The following is a 23,178-nucleotide window of genomic DNA, read 5'->3' on the forward strand; positions in this document are numbered from 1 at the left end:
CGTTAGCCATCCTGGTAGATGCCCATTTCCTTGAAGCTCCAGACCCATCATGTCAAAATCCTGGACTTTTCATACTGTTCAGGATCGTGGTGAAATTTGAAAAGCATTTCATCTTAACATCAGATATATTCTTACAAACCAGACCTAAAATAACCACCTGGATCGCCACCATATCATCATGAAAAGGAACCTCCTAGGATTTGCTTGCATACAAAAAATGATCTTTTGCATTGATGTGGGACAAATCCAGACATTCTTACTTCTGATGAGGCAGCACTAAAGCCCTAGGCTGTCCCTTTCGTTTAAGGTTATAATGCCCATCTGATCTGAAACAACTGTCAAAAGGAATTGTATTACAACTATAAAAACAAACAAACAAGAAAACCTGATGACACAGCAATGGTGCGTATGAATACATGCTAGCAACATCTAAACTAGTCAATATAACTGTCATTTTTCTATAAGAAATCTGTTGATTTTTTAATATTTTACAGGTGGATCTATTTGGATAAATTTTAAAAATGTCATTATTTATTATTTAACAGATACAGTATACTTGTATATTACGTATTTGTGAGTAATCTCTGCCAAATTAAACAATGAATCTTGACTGTCCGTCAATGCAACCAATAAGAAACCTGTTCGCAAAGCACAAACATTATATACTATATGTGCTTCTAGATATTTTAAAGGTGATTGTTTTCTCTTGTTTCAGCATATAAATTTTTTAGCACTGAGAGTAAATGGAGCAGAGGGTTTGCTCTTGTGACTATAACTGATGACTAGGTTTCAAAATCAAGCAGAGAATTATTGGTGCTTACAATTAGGAAAGAAAGTTGCCCATCTGGTAACTATTCGATGCCAGCAAGTGCCTGTTTGCATGGCAACACTGTAACAATTTCGTCAATGGGAACCTTGTGAGGTGAACAGTAACCTGGGCTTTCTGCTGCGGAAGCCAATAGGAACTGCGTAGCCAAAAGTGAGGTACCGGCGGGGATGAAGAAAAAACGTAGTCAGGGACAGGCGAAGAGTTCTAGGCAGGCGGCAGAAGTCGTAGTCAGAATATCAGGCAAAGGATCAAAACCAGGTAGTCAAAAATGCAGAATAACGCTTGAGCAGGAACAGATAAGCTGAAGCCTAGCTTGGGCACATTCAAAATGGAGACTTGCCCCTTTAAAGAAGATTTGGAGCCAAGTTTGAATCCAGCACTGAATTAGTGACGTCACGACTCTCGTTGCAGTGACGCATGCATCATTATGCTTGGCATCAAAGGAGCAGGGGAATGCGGAAGTGCGCGCCTGCGCAGCTGGACTTTGGATGAGACGAGCCAGGAGGTAAGAGAGCGCCAAACTCTCCCAGCGCGTCTTACAAGAACATTGTGTAAGCTCAAAGTACATTACACACAATTAAAACATTGTCAAAGTCAAACATTGTTGTCAGTCAAGCTGTCAGAAATAGAGAATGGGTTGTTTCGTTTATTGCGACGACACTATGCCTGCCAACAGAGCTATAACTATTGAAAATAATGTGCAGAATGACCCTGGAAAAAAGACTCAAACAACTTCAAGAGGCTTATTTATTATATAAGAGGTTTTTGGAACCACGACTAAACTCACAAACTCCAAAACCATAATTGTCACTGAATTTATTAAAATATCTGAATATAAAAAGTGTGAACGGAAAAAAAAAAGTGTTGAACCTCTAAAAATTTCTCCACATAGACTGGACTGCCTTGTTTACTCAATTAACATACATCTGGAACATTACAGGCTCTTGTGGAACGCAGTTATTCACGTATCTGTAAATACCTTCAGTGTGCATCCCTGCGCAAGAAATTGGTCTGGATTATCATCACTGCTGCACCCTTAAGACCAAGGTTGGCTTGCGTTCCAGTGATAGGAGACTGTTACTGCTGTGAATATGCGCCCATGGACTGGGGCGAGATGTGAGTATGTCATCCTACCTTATACTTGATTTTTGAAAACTGCATCTATTTCAGTAGTGCTTATACTAGTTAGACGCACCCCTTCTTTTTATATGCTAAAACAAACCTCAGAGGGAGTTTGTGCATGTGCATTTTATAAATCATAATGCTTAAAATAAAGGTCAACAATCCAAATGAACTTAATAGTTAAAATAATAATAATAAAAATCTTCCCCCTGAGAAGTGCGCCCCCCCCACAGTGATTGCGCCCTAGGCGGTTGCCTACCCTGCCTACCCCTTGGCCCGGTCCTGGTGGACCTTTTTACCCATAAAGAGGATCATGTACCAGAGGCCACCCCATCAGACTAGAAGAAAAGAACTTTCATTTGAAGCAACGTAGGGGGTTCTTCACAGTCAGGACAGTGAGGTTGTGGAATGCACTGCCGGGTGATGTTGTGATGGCTGATTCAGTTAATGCCTTTAAGAATGGCTTGGATGATTTTTTGGACAGACATAATATCAAAGGCTATTGTGATACTAAACTCTATAGTTAGTATAGGTATGGGTATATAGAATTTTAATTAAAAGTAGGGAGGGGTGTGTGTATGGATGCTGGGTTTTCATTTGGAGGGGTTGAACTTGATGGACTTTGTCTTTTTTCAACCCAATTTAACTATGTAACTAACTATGTAATGTAGAAAATAGAATAAAGAAGGCGCACACACCCTTATTGGGCCCTGCCCGCACATCACCACTACTACTAGTTGAAGTGCCCTGTATAGTTCCTACTTAGTTATTTCAAAGGGACAATATACTTGCTTTCTTCCAATTATTTATCCTTTACTAAAGAATAAAATGTTTTTTTTTTCAATAAATGTGCCCACATGAGTAGAAGTCACGTCTTGCATTGATAATGACAGAGCAGCGAAAATTATATTTGACCACTAGATGGCACTTCCCTTTTAGTTTTCAAATCCAAAATCTCCTAAATTATAAATATCTTGTATTCTTATCTTCATCTGAAGATTCTGCTGCAATCCATAATAAACGGTCTGCTATCTACTGAAGACATTAAATGGAAGATTAGAAATAGGTAAATTACAAATTTTATTGGGGAAATCTAAGATCTATTTATCGATGTTTACAAAAATGATTGAAACATATCACATGCATGTACATCATTGTTCCAGTTTTTGGCTGTTGTTTCTTGAGCAACAATGTCTGATTGATATTTTTCTCTGCATACACATACATGTAACGTATAAATATATAATACACAAAAGCCATGAATATCTTGTAAATTATATCCTTATAAACGGTGAGTTCTGATGTCATCAGTTATAAACGGTGAGTTCTGATGTCATTTCTGTCACATGACTCACTGAAACTTGTGTATTATAATAAATAAAGTACCCCCAGTTGTAAAATATGAGGATATTAGAAGTTACCTCGGAGTTCCATGACCTGTATAAAAACACTCGGCCTTCGGCCTCGTGTTTTTATGGTCATGAAACACCTCTGTAACTTATAATATCCTTATATTTTACAAGAGGGGGTACTTTATTCACTATATATATTATATATAGTCCAAATTATCCTAGCAACCGTGCACTGATTTAAATAAGAGACTGCAATATGAAAAGCAGAGAGGCCTGAATAGAAAAGTGAAAAATATAAAAAGTAGGGATGCACCGAATCCACTATTTTGGCTTTTTCGACAAAACTGGACACTAGTGTATAAAAAAAAAATTTGAGCAGAACCTTTATAGGGTGACGTCTGTGTTTTTGCGATGTGCGTTGGATCGCGCCTAAATTGCCTGTGGAGTTCCTCTCTAAATGGCTTTCTAGTAGAATTAAGATCTGAAGATCCAAATTACGGAACAAAAAAAAATCGCAGGCATCATGTCGGATGCGACGGAAACAAGGTAAGTAATGGCAGTGTCGGATCGTGTCGCATTGTTGATGCGACTGTCGGATGCAGGTGCAGCGTCTGCATTCGACAGTCGTGTCGCGTCGCATCAATGCAGCAACACGATGCGACAATTGAATTACTTACCTTATTTCCCTTGCATCCGACGTGACGCCTGTGATTTTGCGCAGAGCGGCGGATCGCAGCAGAATCGCCTGTGTAGTCCTGCCCTTAGAATGCCCCATTTCTAGCAACTTTGTCTTAATTTTTTTTAATAGTTCATTAATTATTTGTCTTCCTTTACAACACCTTTCCAGCTTTCAAATGACCCCATCAGCAAAAAAAAAACTATTGCTCTGTGAGCTTACAATGTTTTTGTTATTCTTATTTTTATTCCTTATCTTTCTCTTCAGACCCTCTCCTATTCATATTCCAGTCTCTTGCTCAAACCACTGCCAGGTAAACAAGACCCTAGCAACCAGATAGCTGCTGAAATTCCAAACTAGGGAACTGCTGAACAGAAAGCGAAATAATTGAAAACCCTATAAAAAATGAAAACTAAAACCATATTGGAACAAGGCAAGATACTAAGTTCACTAGTTATTCAGCTGGGAATGATACTTTGTATACCATTCTCATACCATTATATATAAGTATATAATACACAAAAGCCATGAATATCCTGTAAATTATATCCTTATAAACGGTGACTAGTGATGTCATCAGTTATAAACGGTGAGTAGTGATGTAATTTCTGTCACATGACTCACTAAAATTTGTGTATTATAATTAATAAAGTACCCCCAGTACCCCTTCGGCCTCGTGTTTTTATATGGTCATGAAACTCCTCGGTAACTTATAATATCCTTATATTTTACAAGAGGGGGTACTTTATTTACTATATATATATATTATATACAGTCATAGTGAGCAGACACTGCTGATTAACTGACCTGTGCTCGAGTTAAGGAAAATCCCTGCAATGTGACCTTTGAGCAGCCACCAAGGCCTGGAGTTGAGACACAGATGTAACCTTTGTATTGTAACATTTCCACATTTTAAAGCTTTTCGACAAAACTGGACACTAGTGTATAAAAAAAAATTTGAGCAGAACCTTTATAGGGTTGTAAATAGTTTATTTCTTGGGGGGGTGCTAGGTGAAGGTGGGCTGGAAAGTGCACATCTTGCACAACAATCATTGGTTCGACTGTGGAAGGTAATTGGTAATTAGGCAAAATATTAGGTCATTCATAAGGGCTTGTCCCTATTCTCCCACATGGAAAACTAAGAACGAATAATAAAAGCAAATATCATACTGGCTGGTTTGGGTTACAGGGCTCCAGAGAGATGTGGGGTTAACAATCCAGTTCAAGGGTGCAAGGCAGGCTATTAGCTCAGGGTTTCATTGCACCCACAATTGCACTTAGGGTACCTTACTTCCGTTGCATCCGACTTGACGCCTGCGATTTTGTGCAGCATGTCGGATCACAACCGGAAAAGCCTGTGTAGTCCTACCCTTAAAGGAGAATTCAACCCTAAAGTTAAAAACCCCTACCCTACATAGACCCCCTCCCTCCTCTCCCCAGTGTTACTCTGGGCAAATGCCCCTAACGTTTTACTTACCCCTCGGTGCAGATTGGTGCAGACCGGCGCTTCTGCAATTTTTGGAGTTTCGGTGCATGCGCAGTTGTCACGAGACAAAATTGCTCCAACTGCGCATGCGCCGACATGTCTGTCTCATTCCAAAGAGAAGAAGATGGCGCCCGTGAACTCCGATGCCTGAATCTGCACCGAGGGGTAAGTAAAACGTTAGGGGCATTTGCCCGGGGTAACACTTAGGCTGGGGGGGAGGGGGGTCTGTGTAGGGTAGGGGGGTAGGGTTTTTTTAACTTTAGGGTTGAATTCTCCATTAATGGCACACAAGTTAGGGGATGGGGTAGGGAACATCTACATTCCTCCACTAGCCCCTCGTGAATACAGTGGTGAAGCAATGTATTTATGGGGGAAGTACACACGTGCTGATAATGAGGCAGGTCCCCCTGCCCCACCATTAGTATATGAGTCCTTATGATTACTCAGCCTTGTTCTTCTTTCCTTCTGATAGAACCTTGTAAATCAAGAACTAAACTAGCTGGGACCGTTCTAGCAAGAAAACTGTTTGCAAAACAGCCTCGTGTATGAATTTATAAAGAAGCAAGATGGGTAAGCAGAACCACCCCTCCCAAGTATAGGCTGGAAAAATATCCATTTAGCTTCAGGGGAAATTGTGTCTGGCAAATCTAAACTACAAACTGCAATCATAAATTACACACATAAATTACACAAGGTGTTTCTGGCTAAAGCCTGACCTATCCAATATCAAGGGTATTTGCAAATAACAGTAGGTCACAGGGAGTCTTGTAGCTGTCCAGCTGTTGATGTACAATATTTAGCATGGTGGCTATTAGGGCAAGCTGGGAACATTAATTCAACTACAGCCTTAGGTTAAATATTCTTGTATTGAGATCTTATTTCAGAAATAAAACTTGTAAACATATTTTAGATATGCTTGGATATGATAAAAATCACAAGTAAATTCACTATACAGGTATGAGACCTTTTATCCAGAATGCTCCGGAGCTGGGGTTTTGCATAATACAAATACCTTAAATCTACTTTAAAAAATCATTTAAACATTAGGGGGTTATCAAAGGTCGAGTTTTTTATATTTCAAATGAATTCACAACTCAAATGGTTTCTTATTTAAGAAAAGCCTTGAATGAAAAAAACTCGACTCAGCAAGTTCGAGTTGCGAAACCCGAACACTTGAATTCATTGTTTTTGGCGGAAAAACACTCAAATTGCTTAAATTGATTGAGTTTTCGGGCAAAACCCTCCGAAAAAATCTCGAGCATCATAAAGGCTATTAACATCTTCTAATGTTTCAAGGACCTCTGCCATTGACTCCTACATGACCTCGACAGGTTTTAGATGGTGTTTTTCCAAGGTCTGGGTACAATAAATCTCTTTTTTTTTTTTAACCCGAAAAATAGTTTTTTTGATCAAGTTGTGGAAAACACAACTTGATCCTTAATAAATCTGCCAATAAAGGATTGTTCTGCTTCCAATAAGGATTAATTATATCTTAGTTGGGAACAGTTATGAGACACTGTTTTATTATTACAGAGAAAAAGAAAATATTTTTTTAAAATTGTTATTATTGGTTTAAAATGGAGTCTATGGGGCAGATTTAATAACTGGCGAAAATTCGCCAGTGTCTACTTCGCACCCAGCACAACACTTCGCCAGGTTGAAAATTCACTCAGACTACGCTAATTCACTAAATTGCGGAGTTTCGGCGTGGGTGCCGAACGCTGGCGACTTTTTGCTAGCGTTACTTTGGCAATGAGAGCATTCGATAGTGAAGATGCGATAGCGTTCATTTCTGCCTAGCGAAACATCTCTAGGGATCTTGCGCTCAGGTCAATTTGAATAGGACGGGAAATTTAAAGTTGTATGGACGTCTTTATGTTAAATGTTGGTGCCTGTACTTACAAATTACACTTTTTAAAACACATGTCCAGGGAACCTTAATAAAGACATTAGAGTTATTCTAATGCCCTACGCATGAGCCCACTGTAAAATTAATGTTCCGTATGTTTGCAAACATATGGGGAAAATCGATTATCCCCCTAAAAAATTAAAGTTAGGACTTTTGCAGGCAACAGGCTGAAAAAAGGAAAAGTCGCCAGCGTTTTTTGGACTTTGATGCATTTTCGGCTCACAGAATATAATGTAAATGACAAAAGATTGAGGAAGAGTCACTTCGCCTGGTCTGATGTAGTGAAGGCAACTTTGTCGAAAGAGGTAACGTTCAGTAAAATCCACACTTTAGTGAATTTGCGGAGTAACGCCCATTCGCTAAAGCAAATTGTCGCCTGGCAATAGACTGTCTCTTTCGCTAGCGAATTGGCGTCTGCGCCCGTAAGTCAATTGGAGATGTCCCTGTGGGCGGTAACGCTAGCGAATTGACGCTAGCATTAGCCACTTTGCCCTTTGGTAAATCTGCCCCTATGAAAGATGGCTGTCCCATCATTCTGGGATGGATAACAGGTTTCCGGATAACAGGTTCCATACCTGTACAAGTGCAATAGGACACTGTTTGCATATACACAGAAAGGGTGGAGTGTTTGTTGTTTTTTCTACCAGTAATAACCCAAACCAGCTCAGAATTGATTAGATATAACAAAACTAAAGCCGCTGTAGCACCTTATCTGTTTAACATCAAACCTCTTAATGCGCTTTGTGCCTTTTATTACATTTGGGGGATAAGTTAGAACAAAACTGGCGGCTGTAGAAGGGGGTGGAACAGGCTCTTCTTCTAACAATGCTTATTATTATCTTGTATTTATAGTGTCGGTATTATTAAGCAAACAAAAAAAAACCTGTGTTTACTTAGCTCTTAGTTTGTAGAAAAGAGATCACAGCAAAGAAAACCCAGGCCCTACTTTTATCTCTGAACTAATTAAAACCACGTTGGTGGCTTCTGATGCTAAAGCTGGAATTCTTGTGTTGGGGAGGGTATTACTGCATTCCACCCCCACAGAACCACAAAAATAATCCAGTTTCCCAAACACACCCCTTTGCTGCATGCCAGCTTTAAACCCATCGGCGCAAGTGAGAGAGTTCTGTATTCTGCTGATGGAGCTCATTACTCCAAGCTAAAGAAAGCAGGAGTATCATAGCAGTTCAGATACAACTTCTAGTCTGGGGTGAATGGGGAAAGTAAACACTGCTGGCTGCCAACATCTTGTCTCTGTCACATCCTTCCAGAGGATGAAATCTGACAGTTTCCTCTCTTAAAAAACATTTCTGTTGGGGTAGGGATTTTACAAGGACATTTGTACACAATATCATCATCTTATTGAACCCATATTGGCCCATAATATCAGCCTCCCTAATCAATCAAATAGGCTTATCTTTACATTGGGTTAAAATACCATTATCTGCTTCCAATCAGGGTTAGGGTTGGCAGGTAAAAATTAAACTTAATCCCAATGATATTAATCCATAAAAATATAGGAAGGCCGGTATTTTTTTCAAGAAAAGGTGGCAAACCTAATCGGGGTGCAAGTTTCTATCCTCACAGCCAGAGGGACGCATATACTGGAAACCGCTCAGGATTCGGGATTTGTCTGAATCATAAGATGATGCATTTGGTTCATCCCTAGTGCCAAGGGTTTCAGATGCATTATGTTATGAAAACAACTAGAACTGTTAGTTAAATAAATATTTGTTCTTTCCGCTGCCATAATGACAATTTTCGGTAACAACAGGCCCCTTATCTGTTTTAAACTCATTTAGACGTATACGTTAAGACTTCTTCAAATAGAAGGTAATCGCATGCCTCATGCTACACTGCCGTAAAACCACAAATGAAATGCTTTCCATTATGGAATTATGGGCGGTGACATGCAAATTACTGTGTGGCCAGCTATGTATCCTTAACAGCCGCTTCAATAATACAGACACAGCCTAATATTTCAGAACTATATATCAATACAGACAGGGCCATATATATATATATATAGGCCCCCAAGGGCCTGTGCCTAGGGTGGCACGGTTTTGGGGCGGCCCTGGAGGTGCCTATTTTTTTTTAATTTTTTTTAAACCCTCCCCCATTCTCCGCCATGGATTTCCATAGGAACTGAAGGGGTGAGGTGTAGGGGGGGCCGAGGAAGAATGTTGAAGTGACGTCACGTGCACAGCATGCTGACGTCACTTCTGCTGAATACGTCACGTGATGTCTGCGTGCACAATGCGTGACGTCAACGCGAACGTATGCCGTCAGTGTTCCAGGAGTATGACATGAGCGAGCACAACATAGGGGCGAGTTTAGGTCTAATTCCTATGGCGGCATTGGACCTAAATACAGCCCTGAATACAGGTGGGATCCATCATGCTGAAACCAGAAAATGCCATGTCCCATAGACTGAATTTTATCCAAATAATCCAAATTTTAAAAAAAAAAAACGATTTCCTTTTCCCCTGCAGTAATAAAACAGCAGCTTGTACATGATTCAAACTAAGATATAATAAATCCTTATTGGAAGCAAAACCAGCCTATTGGGTTTATGTAATGTTTACATGATTCTTTTGTAGACTTCATGTATGAAGGACTAAATTACGAAAGATCCTTTATCCAGAAAATCCCAAGTCCCAGAGCATTCTGGATAACAGGTCCCATACAAGTACTTGAAGACAGACTATTTCAATCTCTTCAGATCTCATCAGTGCAAGACTTTAGAACATGGCTTTTGAATACATACATGTAAATGATATAAAGCCTGTATATTATACAGACATTGTTCAGTCTCTCACATTAGTCCCTGCCCCAGAGGAGCTCACTGTATATTCTTTTTTTCTGTACCCCTATACACATACACTAGGGCTGGTGTTATCTGGATCAGTAAACCTACCAGTATGATTTTGGGGGAAACCACAGCACCCAGATGAATCCCACACAAATTCAGGGTGAGCATACAAATTTGGTAACACCCTGGTGCAAAACCAAACAGCATAACAAGGCAATGCTGATATAATGTTTTTTTTAATAAAAACAAAATGTTTGTAGTATGTTTGGTTCCCGCACATTCCACAACACTAATCTACTTCTCTATCACACACACAAGCTAGGGAAAATGAACCTATAAACATGTTTAAAGACAACAGGACCTGGTGAAGAATAACACAATCTCCACACAGGTAGTATTCCATGGTGGGAATCAAAACCTACACCTTCAGACTTATCATTGTGCAGGCATCTATTTTTTTTAACCTGTGAGCAATATCCAAATGTAAAAAGAGTTGGGGAGCAACACAAGCATGACAAAGTTGCTGGGGGTGCCAAATAAAGGCTGTGATTGGCTATTTGGTAGCCCCTATGTGGACTTGCAGCCTACAGGAGACTCTGTTTGGCAGCACATCTGGTTTTATGGAACTTGTCTCCAACCCAGGAATTTAAAAATAAGCACCTGCTTTGAAGCCACTGGGAGCAACATCCATGGGGGTGGTGAGAAACATGTTGGTGATGAGCGACTGGTTGGGGATCATTGATTTAGAAAATGGGCACATAGTCCCCTACTGCATAACTACTGCACCACCAGGCCACCCACATGTCTCCCTCATACCTCCAGAACTGGGCATAAGCTTGATCCCAAAGAACCCACTCCTGAAATTCAGTCTATTTCTGCAATTTAACAGTAACTGTCTGGGTATTTCGTAAGTGTTTCCAAATAGAAAACCTCTTCTCCAGCATCAGGGTGTGAAGCTGACCTTTGTGTGCGGCATCAAATGTTGGACACTGTGTTATGCCAGTTGTGGTTTGGACCAGGTTAGCAATATCTGTCTTCAGAAAACAACTGACCAATCAGCTATAAAAACAAGTGAGTAAGCAAACAAGGCAGCATTATGGGAAAGTGCTGGGATCAGTAACTAAGAATATCCACAGACATAGGGGGAAATTTACTAAAGGGCAAAGTGACTAACGCTGGCCTATTTACTAACGGGCACTGGCGTAACTTCGCTAGCGAAGAGGATAGACTCTAGCGGTACTTCACACCCTAATTCCAGGCGACGTTGTGCTCTGGCGAGCGAACGTAACTACGCTAATTCACTAAGATTGAGATTTGACTGAACGTTACCTCTTGCGCCAGACTTGCCTTCGCCAGCTCAGACCAAGCGAAGTGCAATAGAGTAGAAAGGACTTGGTCAAAAAATAGTTGAAAATTCCAAAAAAAAACACTGGCATCTTTTACTTTTTACAGGGTGATAGGCTGCAAAAGATCATAAATTTTTTTTGGGGGAACCCGGCTTCCCCCCTACATTTCCTAACATATGGCACATAAACTATACACTGGGCTCATGTGTAGGGCAATATAACAACTCTAGTTCATTTTATTAAGCTTCCCTGAGCTTGTGTAGTGTAATGAATTGGCTGCAACATATACGTCCATTTAACTTTAACTACCACCGTATGCAAATTAGCCAACGCTAGTGTAACTTCGCTTTGCTTGCCGCACTAATGATAGCGCAACTTCGCAAGCATTCGGCGCCCTGGACGCAACTTCAGATTTTCGTGAATTAGCGTTGTCCTGGCGGATCTACGCCTGGTGAAGTGTTGCGATGTTAGCGAAGCCGTCACTGGCGCAATTTCGGAGGTAAGTAAATTTGCCCCAAATTCATACCTACGTATAAAGTACCTGCAGGGTTAATATTGCCAGTCCTCATCAGATTTTTTAAATCACATTGAACATGACCGGGCATCTCAATTAGTGTTTCTAAGCCCACAAAGTGCCTTATTGCTACTAACTGTGCTTTATAACCTTATCTATAGAGGCAACATAAGATTGGGCAGTCGAGATCTTTTACAATAAAAGAGCCACAGTTCTGACCCCACTAGTTCATCATAGGCAAGACCTGGGCCCAAATTAACATTAACTATTAGGGTCAGGCCACACTGAGCGTCTTGGGGAGATTTGGTCGCCTTGCGACCAATCTCCCCAAATGCCTTCCCTGACTCTGCGCCAGCTAAAATGAAAAAACTCCGGCGTTAATCACATTCCGCGATTCTTTTTCCGAAGTCGCCCGAAGTGAAAAAGAGGTGATTAGTCGCCAGGCGACCAAATCTCCCCAAAACATCCAGTGTGGCCTGACCCTAATAGTTAATGTTAATTTGGGCCCAGGTCTTGCCTATGATGAACTAGTGGGGTGAGAACTGTGTCTCTTTTATTGTAAAAGATCTCGACTGCCCAATCTACAGGAGCCAGTCTAGCCCCTACACAGTTCTAAGCACTGGAGATGTAAGCTCGCTGGGGGGCAAGTTTGAAATAGTGTCTGTTGACTACGGTAGTAAGATACCAAGAAGGAGCACACAGTTTGCTTTCCTTCATTTATACAGACCTGTCAAGTGACTGTGGGATACAGACATGGGACCTGTAATCTGGGTTGCCACCTGCCCGGTTTTGACTCAGACAGCCCGGGTTTTTTGAAGGGTTGCCCGGGTTAAAAGTGTCTGCCCGGTTTTCCAAATTAGGAAATCCGGGCCAGATTCCACCCGGAAAAAAGGTGGCAACCTTACCTGTTATCCAGAATGTTCGGGACCTGGGGTTTTCCCGATACTGGATCTTTCCATAATTTGGATCTTCATACCTTAAGTCTACTAGAAAATCATTTAAGTGTTAAATAAATCTAATAGGATGGTTTTACTAACAATAAGAATTCCTTATATCTCATTTGGGATCAAGTATAAGGTACTGTTTTATTATTACAGAGAAAAAGTCAAAATATTTTTGAATTATTTGGATAAAATGGAGTCTATGGGAGACAACCTTCCTGTAATTCAGAGCTTTCTCGATGACAGGCTTCCAGATAACGGATCCCATACCTGTACATAGTTTAGTTTTCTGAACAACTATTACTTGTAGTAAAACTGTACATTTTGTTGATTTCTCCCAACTTCATTAAACCTGTAACTTCAGCAGAAATGCAAATGTCTCATTCCAAAACACAGTTGCCCATTTTCCCTTCTTTGACATAAAACTAACATATGATATTTAGGGGAATATTTATCAAAGGGTGAAAATATGGCAACATTTTTTTGTATTAATATGGTCCTAAAATCTATACAAGTGGATAGAGATCAGAGTTGAGTATTCCCTAATGGCAAATTGTGGTAACACCTTTGCTAAATATGCCCCGCTGTGTTTCAAGGTCTTTTGCACCAAATACTCGGGTTGAATAGAAAAACACCCACACCCTTTGTAGTTAACACCAGATTGTAAACTGCAAGCGACTCTGTATATTTAAATCCTTTAGTCTCTTCATGCGTGAGAAAGTGTTCACTGCACAAAGCAAAATTATGTTCATTATTTGGTGATACATCGAATTCTGTTGGAACAGGGTGCCCAGGTGCAAACTCTGAAGTTATTCTCACTTATAAATAAATGTATTTAATCAACATTACAGTACAAGCTTTAATATTGCTGTGTTTATGGTTATCCTCTCTTACTTAAAGCAGACATTTAGGATAAATTAAAAAAACCTAATTTTGTAAGCAATTATGAGTATTATATGGCGTTGCTTTTACATGGTGCTAAAATTTAATATTATCTTAGCCCCTTTATTAGAACTCCCTATAGATGTTCTCTGGTCCCAGTCTGTGTTTCAAATGAGGGGTGGGAATATCCTAAGGTCCCTGCCAGAAGCAGAGTAGGAGGGGGACAGCCAAATCTCCCTGCCAGTAGACTTCCAGCTTGTTGGGTCAGCAGCCATATACTTGGAGGCCTATTTATTAAAGGTAGAATTTTAGTGGTTTTTGAGGTTTTTGAAACCACGACTAAACTCACTTTCTCTAAAACCATGAATGTCATGACATTTATTAAAAAACCCAATCTTAAACAGCATGAACAGGAAAAGTCGCAGAAAAGTCGCATAACTGACTTTTTCGTATTGTTGCAGAAAAGCCTGTGCCAAAAATACCCGAAAAGCTTTAAAACCACATATCAAAGAAAGATCTTCCAGTTGTAAAAGAGACATCTACCATTGGCTTTTACATGATTTCGACAGGTTTTAGCTGGAGTATTTTTGGATTCAGAATTGTCACAATTCTTGCTTTTTTGAGCTTTTTTTCCCCACAGGCTTCAAAAAGCCTGACCTGAAAAAGTCGTGGCTTATTTAATTGGCCCCATAAAAAAGTAAGTCCAAACAGTGTAGTGTGGATTCGCACCCCCTCCTTTCCAATGGATATAGATATGCCGGGTGCATGTGGGTGGAGGCTCGGCAACCTCCCAATGCAATAGTGTAGAAAAACCTCACGGCACTCAGGTCTGCGTGAAAATTTCAATTATTTATTGAAGCGGAGTGCAATGCAACGTTTCGGGGTAACCCCCTTTGTCAAGCATGAAAAAGTAATCCATGTATGAGTGGTTTTACCAACAAATTATAATGCAATTAATGATAATTTTACAATGCAAACATGCTTCTAAAATATACACAAGTATGGGATCTCTTTTCCATGTAGAACAGACATTTATGCAGTAACACAAATGAGCACCAATACTCTACATTGTGATGTGATACGTGTTTTTGTGTTTGAACTTAAACTTCACCTCTTTTCTTTCCATTTTAGTTCCTTGGTTGGATACTGATTGCTGTAATTGCCTCTGCTGCCTTTCTGCTCAATTGCTTGCATCATTGCTGTTCCCCTTTAAGCTACCATCAAGAGGCTTATTGGAAACACTACCGTAATGCTGAAAAAGATCTGTTCAATCGTACTGCTGAGGTCCATGCGAAAGTCCTTGCTGCCAATAATGTTAAACAGTTTTTTGGTTTTGTGGCTTTGGACAAAGATGAAAAGGAAGTAGTCAGCCAGTAGCCAGTGGACGAGGCCCAGACAAGCCCTGAGTGGCAGGAGATCACTGGAGTGTACCTTTATCAGGAGAACAAGGGCTTCCCATTGTATAGTCGTCTCCACAAATGGGCCAAAAAAGTCATAGGAAATGGTACGGATCCCGACGGTCGAGAAATGGACCTGCTTGCTGTATGAGAAACTGAGACCAGGAGAATGAGGGGAGGGAGACCTGGGGATTGTTACTGAATGTCATATCTTACATCATGTCTTAATGCATAAAGGGGCAGTAATGTGTCAGAAAATCTTAAAAAGACACCATCCATCCAGCTTTGAGCTTTATATCAGTGGTACCTCCCATGGATGTAACTTCCTGGAAACTTTTGAAAGATTGAATGTTCAAAAATATACTTGTGTCTCAGGAATTCTTTTATACCTGTTGCATTGCCTGTAATTGTGTTTTTAGAGATTAAATCTAAAGATTTTTCAAATATGAATTGTAATTTGTCATTTTATATGTACAGCCCCCCCCCCCATTCTCTGCCAAAGAGCCTTCTTGTACCAATGTGTGTGTGTAAATATATATAATTAGATAGATTATTTGGTACCGTAAATTTACAATACAAAATACAGCATTTTAGCTATTATCTTTTTAGAGTCCCAATAGTCTTAGAGTATAGAGTCCCAATAGTCAGTACATATTCAGAACCACACTCAGAATCACACAGAGGATACAAAGAGACGGCATTCCATCAAAGAACCTAATGATTATAGATGAATAGCGGATGTACTCTTTAACCACACTACACTAGAAATCTTTGTTTATGATCCACAGGTTTATTCCCATTAAAGGAGAACTAAACCCCTCGTCGCAGGTCCGGTCCATGGAGTTCACAGGCGCCATCTTCTCCCGTGCGTTCTTCTTTCTGGATTGCCCAGCGTTTGGCGGCGCATGCGCAGTAGGAGTATTTGCCGGTTCAGCTCTACTGCGCATGTGCCGAAAGTCACGAAGTTTCCGAAAAAAGAAATCGGAAACCTTTGTGACTTTCGGTCCCCCTACATTTCCTAACTCATGGCAACTTAACTATACAGTGGGCACATGTGTAGGGCAAAATAAACATTTTATTTGCTGTTTTGAAGGTTTCCCAGGCTTGTGTAGTGCTGCTACATATACCTCCATTGTAACTTCAATTTGGCGCCGTATGCAAATTAACCATCGCTAGTTTAACTTCGCTTTGCTTGGTGAATGAACGCTAGCGCAACTTTGCAACCTTACGCTACCCCTGAGCACAACTTCGTATTTTAGTGATTTTGCGTAGCGCTGGCGAAGATACACCTGGCGAAGTGCGGCGAAGCGGACGCTGGCGCAATTACACATCTTAGTGAATGTCCCACAGACTCCATGTTATCAAATTGATCCAATTTTTTTAAAATGATTTCCTCTTTCTCTGTAATAACAAAACAGTACCTTGTACGTGATCCAAACTAAGATATAATTAATCCTTATTGGAAGCAAAACCAGCCCATTGGGTTTATTAAATGTTTTCATGATTTTCTAGTAGACTTAAGGTATGAAGAGCCAAATTACGGAAAGATCTGTTTTGCGGAATACACCAGGTTACTATTATTATTACAGAGAAAAAGGAAAAGTGGATTATTTGGATAAAATGGAGTCTATGGGAGCCTTTTCGTAATTTGGAGCTTTCTGGATAATGGGTTTCCAGAGAATGGATTTCATACCTGTATATTCAATTTTATTGACTTGGTGAAGTGAAATCCCTATAGTAAAAATGTACTCCCCAATCTCTCCTGTTTAGTTTATTAGCAGCTATATCTGGCTCATTATTTTGGGAGGAGATCAGGGCCTACCTTGGTGTACACAAGATATTAGGGTGGGCTTCACGCTCTACCAGAAATCTGAGCTGCTGGGTGTGTCTAGTTTATTTACATGAAGGAATATGTTAATATGTATCCATCCCATCTGCTTTAGTCTGAAACTGCCTTTCTGTCTTTTTTCTGGACTGTAATGGACATTTGTCTCTTACACTGAATATGTCAAACCTAGCAAGTATATTTCAACTTGCCTGACACCCATAGTGGCCTCACCTATATATATATATATATATATGTATATAAGCACTGAGGCCTCGCCTGCCAACCAGCATCATTTACTCTCTTTCCCCAAATAACTTGAAAGGGGTTGTTCTGTTCACCATTAAATTAATGTTTAGTATGACGTAGAGAGTAATATTCTGAGACAGTTTGCATTTTTTTTAATTTGTGGTTATTTACCTTTTTCTTCAGCAGCTTTCTAACTTGCAATTTCAGCAGACTGGTTGCTAGGGCCTAGTTTGCCCTAGCAACGATGAATTGATTTGAATAAGAGACTGGAATATGTACAGTATAGGAGAGGGCCTGAATAAAACTACGAATAACAAAAAGTAGCAATAACAATAAATGTGTAGCATTACAGAGCATTTGTTTTTAGATGGGGTCAGTGACCCCCGTTGAAAGCTGGAAAGAATCTGAAGAAGAAGGCAAATAATTAAAAAGCTATAAAAAAGAAAAAATCAAGGCCAATTGAAAAGTTACTTAGATTTACATATTCTAGAGAATACTAAAAGGTAACTCAAAGGTGAACCACCTTTTTAATGAGGATGAACCTGGCATAATAACATTTTAGATGGCAAATGGTCGACGTAGAATCTTTAAAAAGACAGTACATGATAAATTTAGATATTCGGATTTTTTAATTTTTTTCAAATTTGAATCGAATTTGGTCTATTCCCTAGTCGAAGTACACAAAAAATAGCTCGAAATTCACATTTTTTTCATTCGAAAATTCACCTCGACCTTTGATAAATCTGCCCCTTAAGGTATGAAGATCCAAAATACAGAGAGATCTATTATTTGAAAAATGAATCCTTATTGGAAGCAAAACCAGCCCATTGGGTTTATTTAATGTGTAAATTATTTTTTAGTAGACAAGGTATTAAGATCCTAATTATGGAAAGATCTATTATCCAGAAAACCTCAGGTCCTGAGTATTCTGGACTAAAGGTCCCATACTTGTATATAAATTCCAGATTTACTTTACCTCCTATTTAGCCAAAAGTATATATAAAATACAACCCTTCCAATAACACAGCACTGTGGGCCTATGTATAGGATTCCACCATTTCTTAAAATTTTAAATAAAAATATTCCGTTGCTATTCTCTGAAGACAGATGACATCACAATAAGGATAACACCTTTGTGAGTCATCTGCTCTGTTGCTATTGGCTGAAGACTGATGACATCATAATAAGAATAACATCTTGTGCTGTGTAAGGCTCATTTCCATTAAGAGCTGTTTTGGAGAGAGAGAGATTTGTTGTTTGGAGAGAGAGAGAGATTTGTTTTGTGGAGAGAGAGAGATTTGTTGTGTGGAGAGAGAGAGATTTGTTGTGTGGAGAGAGAGAGATTTGTTGTGTGGAGAGAGAGATTTGTTTTTGTTTTTTTGGAGAGAGAGAGAGGTTTGTTTTTTGGAGAGAGAGAGATTTGTTTTTGTTTTTTGGAGAGAGAGAGAGATTTGTTTTTGTTTTTTGGAGAGAGAGAGAGATTTGTTTTTTGGAAAGAGATATATTTTTTTTTTTTTTGGAGAGAGATTTGTTTTTGGAGAGAGAGAGAGATATTTGTTTTTCGGAGAGATTTCAGGTAAGTTTATGTACAATATTATGTCCTATAGTATGACAAGGTACCGCTATATTTAGCCCTTATTCCATGGTTCAGTGTCTGAGTATTAGTATCAGAATTTTGTAGCCATGGCACGCTATCACTATCACTTAGTGCTCCCTGCTAGATATATCATTATTATTGCACTTCAGCAGTGGATTTCATGAGAAATAAGGACTTTTTATGTGTTACAATTGTGAACTATGAAAGAAAAAAGGCAATGCCCTGTCCTATTGCTCTGTATGCCAAGCAGGCTTTTTATAAGGACATCAGGCTTTACTGGAGGGAAAGGGAGTTATTCAGCCTGAGTTCTAGACAAACCTTTAATATAGATGTGCTTCTTATTAGAACAGATCCCTAGATTACAGTCTGTATAGAGATGTGCTGCCCTTCTTACAGTTGTTACCGGCTAAACCAACTGCCTTTAGCAATGGGCCTGAGTGAGAGTGTCAGTTGATAGCAGCATGGATATAGACACTCACACACAAAACACAAAACAAACAAGTCAATAAATATGTACATTTATACCCGGGTGGGAACATAACCAATGAGGTTTAGGGGTGGGCATGTATTTAGCTGCACCAAACATAAAACATACAATTAACCTCCAGCTTCCTACCCATGATTCTGTTCATTTCAGCCTATAGAATTATTGTACATTAGTAATGTATGTAATCATTGATTTTCTGCCCCATTAAAGTAGCAAATACCAGTATGTTTTTAAAGGGGAAGTTCACCTTTACCATAACCTTTAGTATGTCATAGAAATTTTAATTCTAACCAACTTTTCAGCTGGTCTTCATTTTTTCCCTATACTTTTTGCATTATTTGCCATCTTCTTCTAACTCTTCCCAGCTCTCAAATGGGGGTCATGGACCTCATCTAAAACAAATGCTCTGTAAGGCTACAAATGTATTGTTATTCCTCCTTTTTATTGCTCATCTTTCTATTCAGGGCATCTCCTATTCAAATTTCGGTCTCTTATTCAAATCAATGCATAGTTGCTAGGGTAATTTGGAACCTAGCAACCAGATTGCTGAAATTACAGGAGAACTACTGAATAAAAAGCAAAATAACCCAAACACCAATAACTAATAAAAAATTAAAACCAATTACAAATGAACTCAGAATAGCAAGCTCAACGTCATACTAAAAGCTGAACAACCCATTTAAGGTATGGCTCAAGATTTTCACCATCACTAACTGAGCTTCCTGAGGTAAAATGTTTGCCATAAAACTCTGGGGGAGGCAATGACAGGGAATGAGGCATTTGAGCTATTTTCTGCCTGAGCACAACGGTGTCACATTGAGATCGAGTTTAGTAAAAGATCTTTAGTTGCAGAGGTTAAACTAGATATCACTGGGCCCCACATAAATTATTTTTCAGGTCCCCAAACTGTCTAGAGGTTGACCTGTTTTACTAGTTTTTATTGAAATTATATATGAATTAGGGACTCATGGGACCATTTACCTCCTGGGTTCCCTGCAGCCATGGAGTCTGCTTCCTCTGTAGTTACGCCCAGGCCCAGACTGGCAATCTGTGGGTTCTGGCAAATGCCAGAGGGGCTGGTATAAGGTGCCATAGAAAGTCAGTATTTAGTGGGCTGGTGGGGGCTGTTTGGGCCTCTGTGTGGGCTGATTGGGCCTCTGTGTACCAGAAATGCTAGGGCCTATTTTAATTCTCAGTCCGGACCTGGTTACGCCCCTGTTTAGTTGGGAGGTGCTGAACAGCCAATCCCAATGTTAAAACGGAGAACCACTTGATCCTCTATCCAAAAGTCTGGCAACTTGTGGAGCTCAAGATGTTGCACGACAGGCCATGCAAGCCTAAGACATGGGGTCTGAAGACAAAAGGGCCCCAAAGACATGGCTGGGCATTCATCTAAAATATGCAATACCCCATGCTACATCTCACTTACTTTTGATCTTACCCATTCGCACACCTTGTGTCTTAACACCTTCACCTTCTAGATTGTAAGCTCTTTTGGACAGGGCCCCCACCTCTTGTATCAGTTATTGGTTGCTATGTATGTAATTCAATGTATGTTCAATATATAAACCTATTTATTGTACAGGTATAGGATCTATTATCCTGAAACCTGTTATCCAGAAAGATTCAAATTATAGGAAGCCCACCTCCCATAGACTACATTTTAATCAAATAATTCCCATTTTAAAAAATGATTTCCTTTTTCTCAGCCTTTCCGTAATTTGGAACTTTCTGGATAATGAGTTTCTGGATACCGTACTATTTCCCATAGACTTCATTAGAATCAACTAATCAAAATATTTAAAAATGATTTCCTTTTTCTCTGTAGTAATAAAAATGTAGCTTGTACTTGATCCCAACTGAGATATAATTAATCCTTACTGGAAGCAAAACCAGACTATTGGGTTTATTTAATGTTTGTATGATTTTCTAATAGACTTAAGGTGTGAAGATCCAAATTACAGAAAGATCTGTTATCCAAAAAACCTCAGGTCCCAAGCATTCTAGATAACAGGTCTCATACCTTTAATAATAAAACAGTGCCTTGTATTTAATCCCAACGAACATATAATGAATCATTATTGGAGGCAAAACAAACCTACTGGGTTTATTTAATATTTACCCTTATGGGGAAGGTCCCGTGCATTCTGGATAACAGGTGCCATACCTGTACATAAATAAGATAATGGTGTAGTACAAGTATGAATTTAATAACTGTCAAATAAAAATTCTCTCTTTTATTTTTCTATGTTAGAAAGAGAATGGAGTATAATCTTGAGGAGGAGACTGTTGATTTTAAAGATTTAGGTAATGGACTTTATAATTTACTTAAGGTATTTTTGGAATAATACAATGACATCATTTTAAAATGTCTTAGAAAAATTGGCTTCTCGAAGTAGGGATGCACCAAACCCAGCATCCAGTTTAGGGTTCAACCCTAGTTTGCAACATTTGGCTAACCTGTGTATTAGTATGCTCTTTATACAGAGAAGTATCTTTAAGTACAGTTTGAGGACTCTTCTTTTTAACTATAAGGCAGATAAGACTAACCGTATCTCTACTTCTCCTTGACAGACCAGGCCCCAGTGATGAGATCTTGGGGGTCTCTGATGGACCTTAGAGACGTAGAGGAGGTAGAAGATCCATCAGAGGTGGAAGAGAAGGATAATGATACATTAGGTATAACTATATCTATATTTATATATACAAGTATAGGATCTCTTATCCCCCATAATTTAGATAAACATACTTTCATTCAACTAAAAAGATTTTATTCAACTTTTCCTTGACAGATCAAGCCCCAGTGATGAGGTCTTGGGGGTCTCTGATGGACCTTCAGAATGGAGAGGAGGCAAAAGGAATAGAACCATCAGGTAGACATCATAATATTATTTGCTGAAAAGTGCTTTGTATAGATTTGCATGGCTTCATATTCAAGATTTTTTCCTTTTTCTTTTGTGGCTGATATGCTGTTAGACCTAATGAGAGCTAACACTTCTTTCTCCTTTTTTTATCAGCAAAGGACTGGAGACCAAAACTGGATCTCCCAAATTCGAAGGTGGAAGAAGAGGCGAATGATATAAAATCAGGTATAATTATATCTATATTTCTATATACAATTATGGGATCTCTTATCCAGAGTTTTTCCCCAATAATTTAGATAAACATACTTTCATTCAACTAAAAATCTTTTATTCAACTTTTCCTTGACAGATCAAGCCCCATTGATAAAGTCTTGGAGGTCTCGGGATGGAGAGAAGGCAGAAAGAGAATCATCAGGTAGAAATCATATTATTTGCTGAAAAGAGCTTTGTATAGATTTGTATGGCTTCAGTTTCAATACTATTTTTGGCTCTGTGGCTGATATGGTGTCAGATCAAAGGAAAACCAACCCTTCCTTCTCTCCTTCCTTCTTTTTTTTATCAGCAAAGGACAAGAGACCAGAAATGGATCTCCTAGATTTAAAAGTGAAAGAGGAGGAGAATGATGAGAAAACAGGTATAATTATATCTACATTTATACATATACAGGTATAGGATCCGTTATCCAGAAAGATACAAATTATTGAAAGTCCATCTCCCACAGACTCCATTTTTTCCAAATAATCCATATTTTTAACAATGATTTCATTTTACTCTGTAACAATAAATCTGTAGCTTGCACTTAATACAAACTAAGATATAATTAATCCTTATTGGAAGCAAAACCAGCCTATTGGGTTTATGTAATGTTCACATAATTTTCTAGTAGACTT

Source organism: Xenopus laevis, chromosome 6S (assembly GCF_017654675.1).
Source record: "Xenopus laevis strain J_2021 chromosome 6S, Xenopus_laevis_v10.1, whole genome shotgun sequence".
Taxonomy (NCBI): domain Eukaryota; kingdom Metazoa; phylum Chordata; class Amphibia; order Anura; family Pipidae; genus Xenopus; species Xenopus laevis.